This window comes from Aethalodelphis obliquidens, unplaced genomic scaffold (genome assembly GCF_003676395.1).
Source record: "Aethalodelphis obliquidens isolate GAN/ISIS:26980383/991018 unplaced genomic scaffold, ASM367639v1 scaffold76, whole genome shotgun sequence".
Taxonomy (NCBI): Eukaryota; Metazoa; Chordata; class Mammalia; order Artiodactyla; family Delphinidae; genus Aethalodelphis; species Aethalodelphis obliquidens.
In genome coordinates, this window is record NW_020838020.1 from 1,697,171 (window position 1) to 1,708,513 (window position 11,343).

The 11,343-nt window shown below is 34.9% G+C and overlaps 1 pseudogene; it reads left to right on the forward strand.

Moving 5' to 3' along the window:
- Positions 1 to 264: 264 nt before the first annotated feature.
- On the forward strand, positions 265 to 10,919 carry LOC113612407 (flotillin-1 pseudogene; annotated as a pseudogene).
- The last annotated feature ends 424 nt before the right edge of the window (positions 10,920 to 11,343 follow it).

The following is an 11,343-nucleotide window of genomic DNA, read 5'->3' on the forward strand; positions in this document are numbered from 1 at the left end:
AATTACTGTGCAGAATATGTGAGGGGAATTAAATTTGATCATGTAGCTTCTTCCAACCCCAGGAAAGAAAAAAAACTGTTGCTTATTCAGTTGGGGTTTAGAATTCAAAGGTGGATTTCCTACTGATCCTTGGAGGTCTCTATTTGGATATATGAAATGAGAAGGCACAGTGGTTCTTGGGCTATATGTTTGTGGGCTTGGCCACAACTAAAGATGCTGATGCAGTAAAATGCTGTTCAGAAATAATAAAGAAATGATGTAAAGATGAATCAGGAAATAGTTAACAGTAGCCTGAAGTGGCTGCAAATGGATCCTGAGAAAATACAGCTCTACATCAGGTGCTGCTTATCCTCTGATCAAAATAACATCTAACAAAAGAAGTAAGCGTTTAGAACAAAGTATTGTGCCTCAAAGCAATTCATGGGGTTATGTCTTTATATTAATATAGTCATTCCACTGGAGGCAATTGGACAAAAAACAAAACTGTTGTACCGATCTAGGAGATGCCTTATTACCCCCAAGTATCAGTTAAATTGAGAGTTGGATGAGGAAATAAAACACCTGTTAACAGAAATTTAGCTGAAGAGTAGTAGATTATATTCTGCAAAAAAATGGTCTCTGTCTCTCTTTCTTTTTCTATTTTCTGTGCTTCCATTTGGACACTTTCAATTGACTTATCTTACAATTCACTCTGTCTCTCTCTTTATTTTTTGCTGTATATAGTCTACTATTAAATTCATTTTAGAATTCTGGATTTTGTATGTTCTAGAACATCTAGATTTTTAAAAATTCACTTTATAGATTCCTGTTAAATTCTCTATGCATTTTTCCATTTTTCATATTTTTATATATTCTAGAACATATTAATCAGAATTATTCTAGGTCCTTGTTAGGTAACCTCAATACTTGAATCATCTGTGGGTATAATTCTATTTTTTTTGTCTTTCATTTCCAGTCAAATGGTCCATGTTGTTTCTGTATCTTTTCAGATACTGTTATCTTCCTTTGGAAATTATTAACATTTCCTTCTTTTAGGAAAGTAGAGTGGTTACTAGTCTCATTAATTATGGGCTGTCTTGAATTGAGTCTGGATTGCAATCCTTATAAATCTAGGTTTACCTTTGATTTGTCTTTGGGTTTCCAGGGTTTTCAACTATAATCCTCATATTTTGTGGACCATTGCTCTAGTGGTTTTTTTAACTCTAGTATATGCCTAATGAAGCTTTCAAAAATATCCTGTTTGCTTGTCAGTGACATTTTGCTAATGATTTTAGTCATGATTTCAAGCAACTTTAGGCTTTAGCAAATGTATTAAGAGAGAAGTAGTTATGTCTTTGAAATCCCCATCTTCACCAGAAATTCTTGTGGCATCTTTGTCCAGTCACAGTACTACTCTCTGGGCTATGATCTAGATCTTCAACCTCCTGCTTTAATCAGAATTAGGAAATTCTCTTAGAGTAGAAGCAGCTATAGCACCCAGGTCACTATTCCAAGATTTCTCCTGCTCTATGCCTTTGCACCTCTCATTTTGATCTGCACTGTTAGCTTTCTGTCTCCTTCAAACAGGTAAGATGTGTATTTTGTTGGCTTTTCTAGTTATTTTAGGTAGAAGCACTGATTGGCTTTCAGAAACTTTATTTCACGAAACTGGGAAATATTTCAAAGTATAGTTTATTAGACTTTTTTCATGTAGAGGAAATTAGAAGTCATTAGAATCTCTTGTTAGAGCTCAATAGCATACTTATGTATAAAATAAATATGTAACAACATAAACTGTATAGGTTATAGATACACATGTTAAATTGGAAAAAAAAATAGGAAAAAAGTGGACACAGAAATCTTATTTTCCCATTAAATCATTCTTGTAAAAAAATGTGTCTTTCACTGAGTCTAAAAGCATCCACATACTGAAAGTATATGTTTAAATTTTTGACCAACCTGGCTGCCCGGCCAAGCATTAGATGGTTATTAATGACGCAATGCATGGTGCATAATAAAAGTAAACAACTGAGGTGGGCTTTTTTGTGCATGTACTTTGGTTTTTGTTTTTTAGTTTTTTTCTGTAGTTTTTTTTTCTGATGAAAATATGTAACAGCAAAGTGTTTAGATTTAAAAAAAAAACCTGAGTTGCTGCTATTCAAAGAATGGCAATAAATTTTTTATCTTATGTGATTGTAAATATAGATTTCCCTAATAATAATATATATTATACACATTATTTCAATTAGAAAACATTATTCACAGGAATATTTTACCTAAAAGTCTTATTAAATATAAAGGTTTATATTCTAATTGTCTTAATTCTAGCATTTGATTCTTAATAAGAGATAATGATATATTCTTATTTTTTCTTATTTATTTCAAATATCATTGTCTCTAATGCATTTTATTTTTAGTTTCTCACTGTGTAAAACATAAGAACAATATTGAAATACATTCTAAATTATTTTTTCTAAGGTAGCCATATTGTATTATTATTACTTATCATTAATATTATAGTTATTCCTTTTTGACCACCAAGAAAGGAGGCAAATCAAACAATGAGTAATTAAAATACCTTCCCACTTGATCCAATCTAATCAACCACTAGACCAAATGTCCAGCTTTTCTTGGAAGTAAATCATATTAGATTAGAATTGAAACACATTGCTGTGTTGTAATACCCTGGTCCTTAATTAAATTCACAGCATCTTCCTTGCAACAGGAAAAGTTTAATCCATGAGTTCTGACTGAAAGTGGGGCATACAAAAGTCCCAGTGTGGGCTATTATCTGATCCATTATGATGGCAGGTTTTTTGTTAAAAGTTGATTTGTAGGCTAATTTGGAAATTCTTAAGTGAATTATTTCAGCATGTTATCAAAAAGTGGCCTTGGGCTATTCCAAATTATGATAGCATAATTATTACCATAGGGAGATAAATTTTGTTTGCCTGAATTCTGTTCCTGGCTATCTTTGTGGGTACTTATTCAGATTAGCGTCATCTCTGTGTTAGCAAATAGCACATGTGGCTATTTTACATGTCACTAAAAAGGCAAAATAATACTTATTAAATGGTCAGGTTATTTAATCTATAGACATTCATATAACAGAGACCAGAGAAATCATAATACAGTAATACACTTTAAATTTCTTGATTTAAATAAATGCCCTTAAGGGCTTTCATCATTTTAATTAATTACCAAAAATTGTTCCATTAGTAAATATATGTATAGGAAAGTCAATTACATATTACATCTTAGTATTTCATTCTAGACTTGTAGAACTTACTCATGGTTTTTGTCTGTTTGTTTTAGTAATATAGGCCACTTCAGCAGATACTGTAATATATATATATATATATATATATATATAAATTATGTATTTCTGATATAGTTAGTGGATAAAAATGTTGCATAGAAAATATATCTGTTGACATCTCACCACTTATTGTTCCAAGGAAAAATTTCTAAACCTCAAAAATAATTATGAACAAGAGAACAATATTTTATATTAATTACTTCTGAAGTACTATTTCTAAGATATATAGTGTAGCCTCTACATATGAGATCAATAAACTTAAAAGAATACTCTTTCTTTCTCATTGACTAATTTCATGTACTTTTTGACTTCTGTGTTCTAGTTCGGAGTAGTTCACTCCCACATTTTTATCAAGTTGTGTTACTTATGTACAAAAGCTCATTGTAGTTATCAATTAATGACCTATCCTGGTCCCTTCAAATCTACTATTATACATTGTCAGAAATTATAGCTTTTCTCTGTACAAGATGAGTGCAGAGAGTAGGAACAGGAGGCTCTTCATTCTGGAATGTGTGGTTATTTTATATCAAGGTGTAGAGAGAAAATGAAGAGCTGATCGTGTTATTGGGGAAGGTTTTTCCCATACACTAAATTGAAATAAAGAAGACTAAAAATGTGGCTGTTTATCTATCACACAGAATGTCCAAAATATAATAACATAATTGAACACCCCAAAAGAAGTATAAAGAGTATTCAGTTCACTAAATTAAACAGTAATATGCTGAACTATCATACAAAAATCACCTTGACTGAATTAAAAAGAAAAACATATGAATGGAAAAATTTGAAATCAGTTAAATTAAGTTGTTTCAGTTTCAGGGTAATAGAAAAACTAAGAAACATGTTTAAAGGGGGATTTATTCACTGGAACACAGACCTTTTAATGAGAAGAATAAGATTTAAAATTTTTTATTGTAATAACAACAACCATTTTTTTTGTGAATTCTGTAAGACTTATCAGTGTGGTTAGCTACACCCTGAAGGACATTCATGATGATCAGATATTTGCACTCCTCAGTGAAAACTCGAACAACTCAAGTCCAGAAAGATGCTCAGATTGAGGAAGGGAGGTGAAGAGATACTGGGGTCCAAAGGCCAAACCAGGCAGAAAAATGTGTCTGCTCAGTATTTGCGTGAGATTGAGATGGCCAAGTTGCAGAGGGACAACTAGCTGAAGAAGGCCAAGTATGACATCTAGATCAACACCCTCTGAGCACAGGGTGACCTGGCCAATCAGCTTCAGGTAGCCTAGACTAAGCAGCAGCTGGAGGAACAGGAGGCACAGGTGCAGGTGATGGAGCATCCCAGCAGGGGGCAATGCAGGAGCAGGAAATGGCCTTGCTAGAGCTAGAGATTCGAGTTCAGAATATATTTGTGTGGGGTTTTTTCTCCCCATTTAAGTGCTTTATTGATTCCCTTATATTGTTTTCAATTCATGATGTATTTTTGTAACAAGAGGCCTATACACTGAAAACAAGGTAGGAAGCAGGGAAGAAATCAATATCAGAAGATGCCTTCTAGAATCTTAGTTAAAGTCTTTGAATGAAAAAGTAAACTTCCAGTTAGCTCAAATAGGATAAAAGAAATTGACCTGGTGAAGCTAATTCAAATGATGACAGAACACAAATAAGAAATGAAATGTTGGCCAAATAGGGGAGAAAAAGGAACCTTTGTACACACTTGGTAGGAATGTAAATTGGTGCAGCCACTGTGGAAAAGAGTATGGAGGTTTCTTAAAAAACTAAAAATAGAACTACCATATGATCCTGCAATCCACTCCTGGGTATATATCCAAAAAAACCAAAAATACTATTTCAAAAAGATACATGCACCTCAGTGTTCATAGCAGCATTACTTACAATAGCCAAAAATATGGAAGCAAGCTAAGTGTCCATCAAGAGATAAATAAAGAAGATGTGGTGAGGGAGATCTTCAAGACGATGGAGAAGTAAGATGTGGAGATCACCTTCCTCCCCACAAATACATCAGAAATACATCTACATGTGGAACAACACCTACAGAACACCTACAAAGATTCCTACACAGGATAAATCCAAGGAGAAACACGCCAAGACACATACTAATCAAACTATAAAAATTAAATACAAAGAAAAAATATTAAAAGCAGCAAGGAAAAGACAACAAATAACATACAAGGGACTCCTCATAAGATTAACAGCTGATCTTTCAGCAGAAACACTGCAAGCCAGAAGGGAGTGTCAGGAAATAATTAAAGTGATGAAAGGGAAAAATCAAGATTACACTACCCAGCAAGGATCTCATTCAGATTCAATGGAGAAATTAAAACCTTTACAGACAAAGAAAAGCTAAGAGATTTCAGCACCACCAAACCAGCTTTACAGCAAATGCTAAAGGAACTTCTCTAGGCAGGAAACACAAGAGAAGGAAAATATGTACAATAACAAACCCAAAACAATTAAGAAAACTGTAAGAGGAACATACATATTGATAACTACCTTAAATGTAAATGGATTAAATGTTCCAGCCAAAAGACATAGACTCGCTGAATGGATGCAAAAACAAGAGCTGTATATATGCTGTCTACTAGAGACCCACTTCAGACCTAGGGACACATACAGACTGAAAGTGAGGGGATGAAAAAGATATTCCATGAAAATGGAAATTAAAAGAAAGCTGGAGAAGCATTCTCATATCAGACAAAATAGACTTTAAAATAAAGACTATTACAAGAGACAAAGAAGGACACTACATAATGATCAAGGGATCAATACAAGAAGATATAACACCCATATTTATGCACCCAATTTAGGAGCACCTCAATACATAAGGCAAATGCTTACAGCCATAAAAGGGGAAATTGACAGTAACACAATCATAGTAGGGGATTTTAACATCCCAGTTTCACCATTGGAAAGATCATCCAAAATGAAAATAAATAAGGAAACACAAGCTTTAAATTAAACATTAAACAAAATGGACTTAATTGATGTTTATAGGACATGCAATCCAAAAACAACAGAATAAACTTTCTTCTCAAGTGCCCATGGAACATTCTCCAGGATAGATCATATTTTGGGTCACAAGTCAAGCCTTGGTAAATTTAAGAAAACTGAAATCATATCAAGTATCTTTTCCGACCACAATGCTATGAGACTAGATATTATTTACAGGAAAAAATCTGTCAAAAATATAAACATATGGAGGCTCAACAATACACTACTAAATAACCAAGAGATCACTGCAAAAATCAAAGAGGAAATCAAAAAATACCTAGAAACAAATGACAATGAAAACACAATGATGAAAAGCCTATGGGATGCAGCAAAAGAGGTTCTATGAAGGAAGTTTATAGCAACACAATGCTACCTCAAGAAACAGGAAATACCTGAAATAAACAACCTACCTTTACACGAAAAGCAATTAGAGAAAAAAGAACAAAAAATCCCCAAAGTTAGCAGAAAGAAAGAAATCATAAAAATCAGATCAGAGATAGATGAAAAAGAAATGAGGAAAACAATAGCAATTATAAATAACACTAAAAGCTGGATCTTTGAGAAGATAAACAAAATTGATAAACCATTAACCAGACTCATCAAGAAAAAAAGAGAGAAGACTCAAATCAATAGAATTAGAATGAAAAAGAAAAACTAACAACGGACACTGCAGAAATACAAAGGATCATGAGAGATTACTACAAGCAACTATATGCAAATAAATTGGACAACTTGGAAGAAATGGACAAATTCGTAGAAAAGCAAAACCTTCTGAGACTGAACCAGGAAGAAACAGAAAATATAAATAGACCAATCACAAGCACCAATATTGAAACTGTGATAAAAATCTTCCAACAAACAGCCCAGACCAGATGGCTTCACAGGTGAACTCTATCAAACATTTAGAGAAGAGCCAAGACCTATACTTTTCAAACTGTTCCAAAATATAGCAGAGGGAGGAACACATCCAAACTCATTCTATGAGGCCGCCATCATCCTGATACCAAAACCAGACACAGGTGTCACAAGGAAAGAAAACTATAGGCCAATATCATTGATGAACATAGATGCAAAAATCCTCAACAAATTACTAGCAAACAGAATCCAACAACACATTAAAAGGATCATGCAACATGGTCAAGTGGAGTTTAACTCAGGAATGCAAAGATTCTTCAATATAGGCAAAACAATCAATGTGATACACCATATTAATAAATTGAAGGAGAAAAACCATATCATCATCTTAATAGATGAAGAAAAATCTTTTGACAAAATTCAACACCCTTTTATGATAAAAACCCTTCAGAAAGTAGGTGTAGAGGGAACTTACCTCAACATAATAAAGGCCATATGTGACAAGCCCACAGCCAACATCATTCTCAGTGGTGAAAAACTGAAACCATTTCTCTAAGATCATGAACAAGAGAAGGTTGTCAACTCTCACCACAATTATTCAACATAGTTTTGGAAGTTTTAGTCAGAGTAATCAAAGAAGAAAAAGAAATAAGAGGAATCCAAATCAGAAAAGAAGAAGTAAAGCTGTCATGGTTTGTAGATGACATGATACTATATATAGAGAATCCTAAATATGTTACCAGAAAACTACTAGAGCTAATCAATGAATTTGGAAATGTAGCAGGATACAAAATTAATGCACAGAAATCTCTGGCATTCCTATACACTAATGATGAAAAATCTGAAAGTGAAATTAAGGAAACACTCCCATTTACCACTGCAACAGAAAGAATAAAATATCTAGGAATAATCTTACCTAAGGAGAAAAATGACCTGTATGCAGAAAACTATAAGGCATTGATGAAAGAAATTAAATATGATACAAATTAAATATGATACAAATAGATGGATAGATATACCATGTTCTTGGATGGGAAAAATCAACATAGTGAAAATCACTATACTACCCAAAGCAATCTACAAATTCAATTCAATCCCTATCAAACTACCAATGGCATTTTTCACAGTAGAACAAAAACTTTCACATTTATATGGAAACACAAAAGACCCCAAATAGTCAAAACAATCTTGAAAAAAGAAAAATGGAGCTGGAGTAATCAGGCTCCCAGACTTCAGATTATACTACAAAGCTGCAGTAATCAAGACAGTATGGTACTGGCACAAAAAAAGAAATATAGATCAATGGAACAGGATAGAGAGCCCAGATATAAACCCACACATGTATGGTCACCTTATTTTTGATAAAGGGGGTAAGAATATACAATTGCGAAAAGACAGTCTCTTCATTAAGTGGTGCTGGGAAAACTGGACAGCTACCTGTAAAAGAATGAAATTACAACACTCTCTAACACCATACACCAAAATAAAGTCAAAATGGATTAAAGACCTAAATGTAAGACCAGACACTATAAAACTCTTAGAGGAAAACATAGGAAGAACACTCTTTCACATAAATCACAGCAAGATCCTTTTTGACCCACCTCCTAGAGAAATGGAAATACAAACAAAAATAAACAAATGGGGCCTAATGAAACATAAAAGCTTTTGCACAGCAAAGGAAACCATAAACAAAACCAAAAGGCAACCCTCAGAATTGGAGAAAATATTTGCAGATGAAGCAACTGACAAAGGATTCATCTCCAAAATGTACAAGCAGCTCATGCAGCAGCTCAATATCAAAAAAACAAACAACTGAATCCAAAAATGGGCAGGAGACCTAAATAGACACTTCTCCACAGAAGATATACAGATTGCCAACAAACACATGAAAGGATGTTCAACATCACTTATCATTAGAGAAATGCAAATCAAAAATACAACGAGGTATCACCACACATCAGTCAGAATGGCCATCATAAAAAAATCTACGGACAATAAATGCTGGAGAGGCGATGGAGAAAAGGGAACATTCTTGCACTGTTGGTGGGAATGTAAATTGATACAGCCACTAGGGAGAACAATATGGAGGTTCCTTAAAAAAAATAAAAATAGAACTACCATATGACCCAGCAATCCCACTACTGGGCATATTTCAAAACCATAATTAAAAAAGTCATCTACCACAATGTTCACTGCAGTTGTATTTACAATAGCCAAGACATGGAAGCAACCTATGTGTCCACTGACAGATCAATGGATAAAGAAGATGTGGCACATATATACAATGGAATATTACTCAGCCATAAAAAGAAATGAAATTGAGTTATTTGTAGTGAGGTGGATGGACCTAGAGACTGTCATACAGAGTGAAGAAAGTCAGAAAGAGAAAAACAAACACAGTATGCTAACACATATGTATGGAATCTATAAAAAAGAAAAAAAAGTTCTGAAGAACCTAGGGGCTGGACAGGAATAAAGACACAGAGGTAGAGAATGGACTTGAGGACACGGGGAGGGGGAAGGGTAAGCTGGGACAAAGTGAGAGTTGCATGGACATATATACACTACGATATGTAAAATAGATAGCTAGTGGGAAACAGCCACATAGCACAGGGAGATCAGCTTGGTGCTTTGTGACCACCTAGCGGGGTAGGATAAGGAGGGTGGGAGGGAGTTGTAAGAGGGAGGAGATATGGGGATATATGTATATGTATAGCTGATTCACTTTGTTATAAAGCAGAAACTAACACAGTGTTGTAAAGCTATTATACTCCAATAAAGATATTAAAAAATAAATCAATAAATCAATAAATTTCAGCCCCATTAAAAAAAAGATATGGTATATATACACAAACACACATACACACATGCACACCCATAGACACTCACGCACACAATGGAATACTACTCAGCCATAAAAAGAATAAAATGTTGCCATTTGCAACATCAGGGATGGACTTGAAGGGCATTATGTTAAGTGAAATAAGTCAGACAGAGAAAGGCAAATACTGTATGATATCAGTTATTTGAGGAATCTAAAAATTACAACAAACTAGTGTCTATAACAAAAAAGAAGCAGACATATATAGAGAGAACAAACTAGTGGTTACCAGTGAGGAGAGAGAAGAGGGCAGGGGCAGGATAGGGGTAGGTGAGTAATAGGTACAAATTATTATGTGTAAAATGAGCTGCAAGTATGTATTGTACAACACAGGGAATATAGCCAATATTTTATAGTAACTATAAATGGAGTATAACCTTTAAAAATCATGAATCACTATATTGTATGCCTGTGACTTGTATAATATTGTACATTAACCATACTTCAATAAATAAAGAAATTAACACTAATAAAAGAAGAAGACAATGGGAACCCAGTGCTGCAAGCCTGAAGCACCTAGTCAATACAGATAATTCCCAGCTGCTAACACAGAGAGAGGCAGAAGATGTTTCTGTATGGATGCATGAGGAGACCGAGGCCTTTGCCCTAGAAGCCAGAGTCCCAGGCCAAATCTAAGCAGGTGGCCAAGCAAGCAGTAACTTTCCAGCTGTACCAGGAGGCTGCTCAGCTGATGCTGCTAGAGAATGTGCCACAGGTGGCAGGAAGGACCAGTGGTCCTTTGGCATCAGCCAATAAGGTCATGCTGGCATCCCATGGAAGTGGACCCATGGGAGTGGCCAGAATGACCTGTGAAGTACTGGACATCCTGAGACACTGCCCTGAGAGTGTGGAGAGACTCACAGGTGTCAGTAGCTCCCAGGTAGACCACCAGCACTTGCAAACAGCCTGAGGCCTCAAATTTCACTGATGCCTAGAGTCATGGCTCAAGTTCCCTGAATGATCCCCTATTGCATGCACTTCAACTGGCCGCTCTGAACATGTTCCTTGACAGCTGTTGTTCCACCCTCATCTCTCCTTGCCAAATTGTCTGTTCTTTGCCTCAGAGGGGAAGAGTTTCTCGCCTTCCCAACTCTACACTGTCAAGACTTCCAGTCCCCTGCGGGCCCCATGCCAACCTTCTGATTACCCCACCCCACCTCAACTCATTTAACTTTACATTTCCAGTCAAATTAGACTCTGAGCCTGTTGTCTAGAATTATTTGCTGACTTAGGTTAAAGGGTTTCCTGAAGGTTCTCAATTTCACTTACTAAATAAATTGCTCTTAATAAGTTTAAAGAAAAAAGTTTGGTTCATTTTTTGCAACTAATAGAGT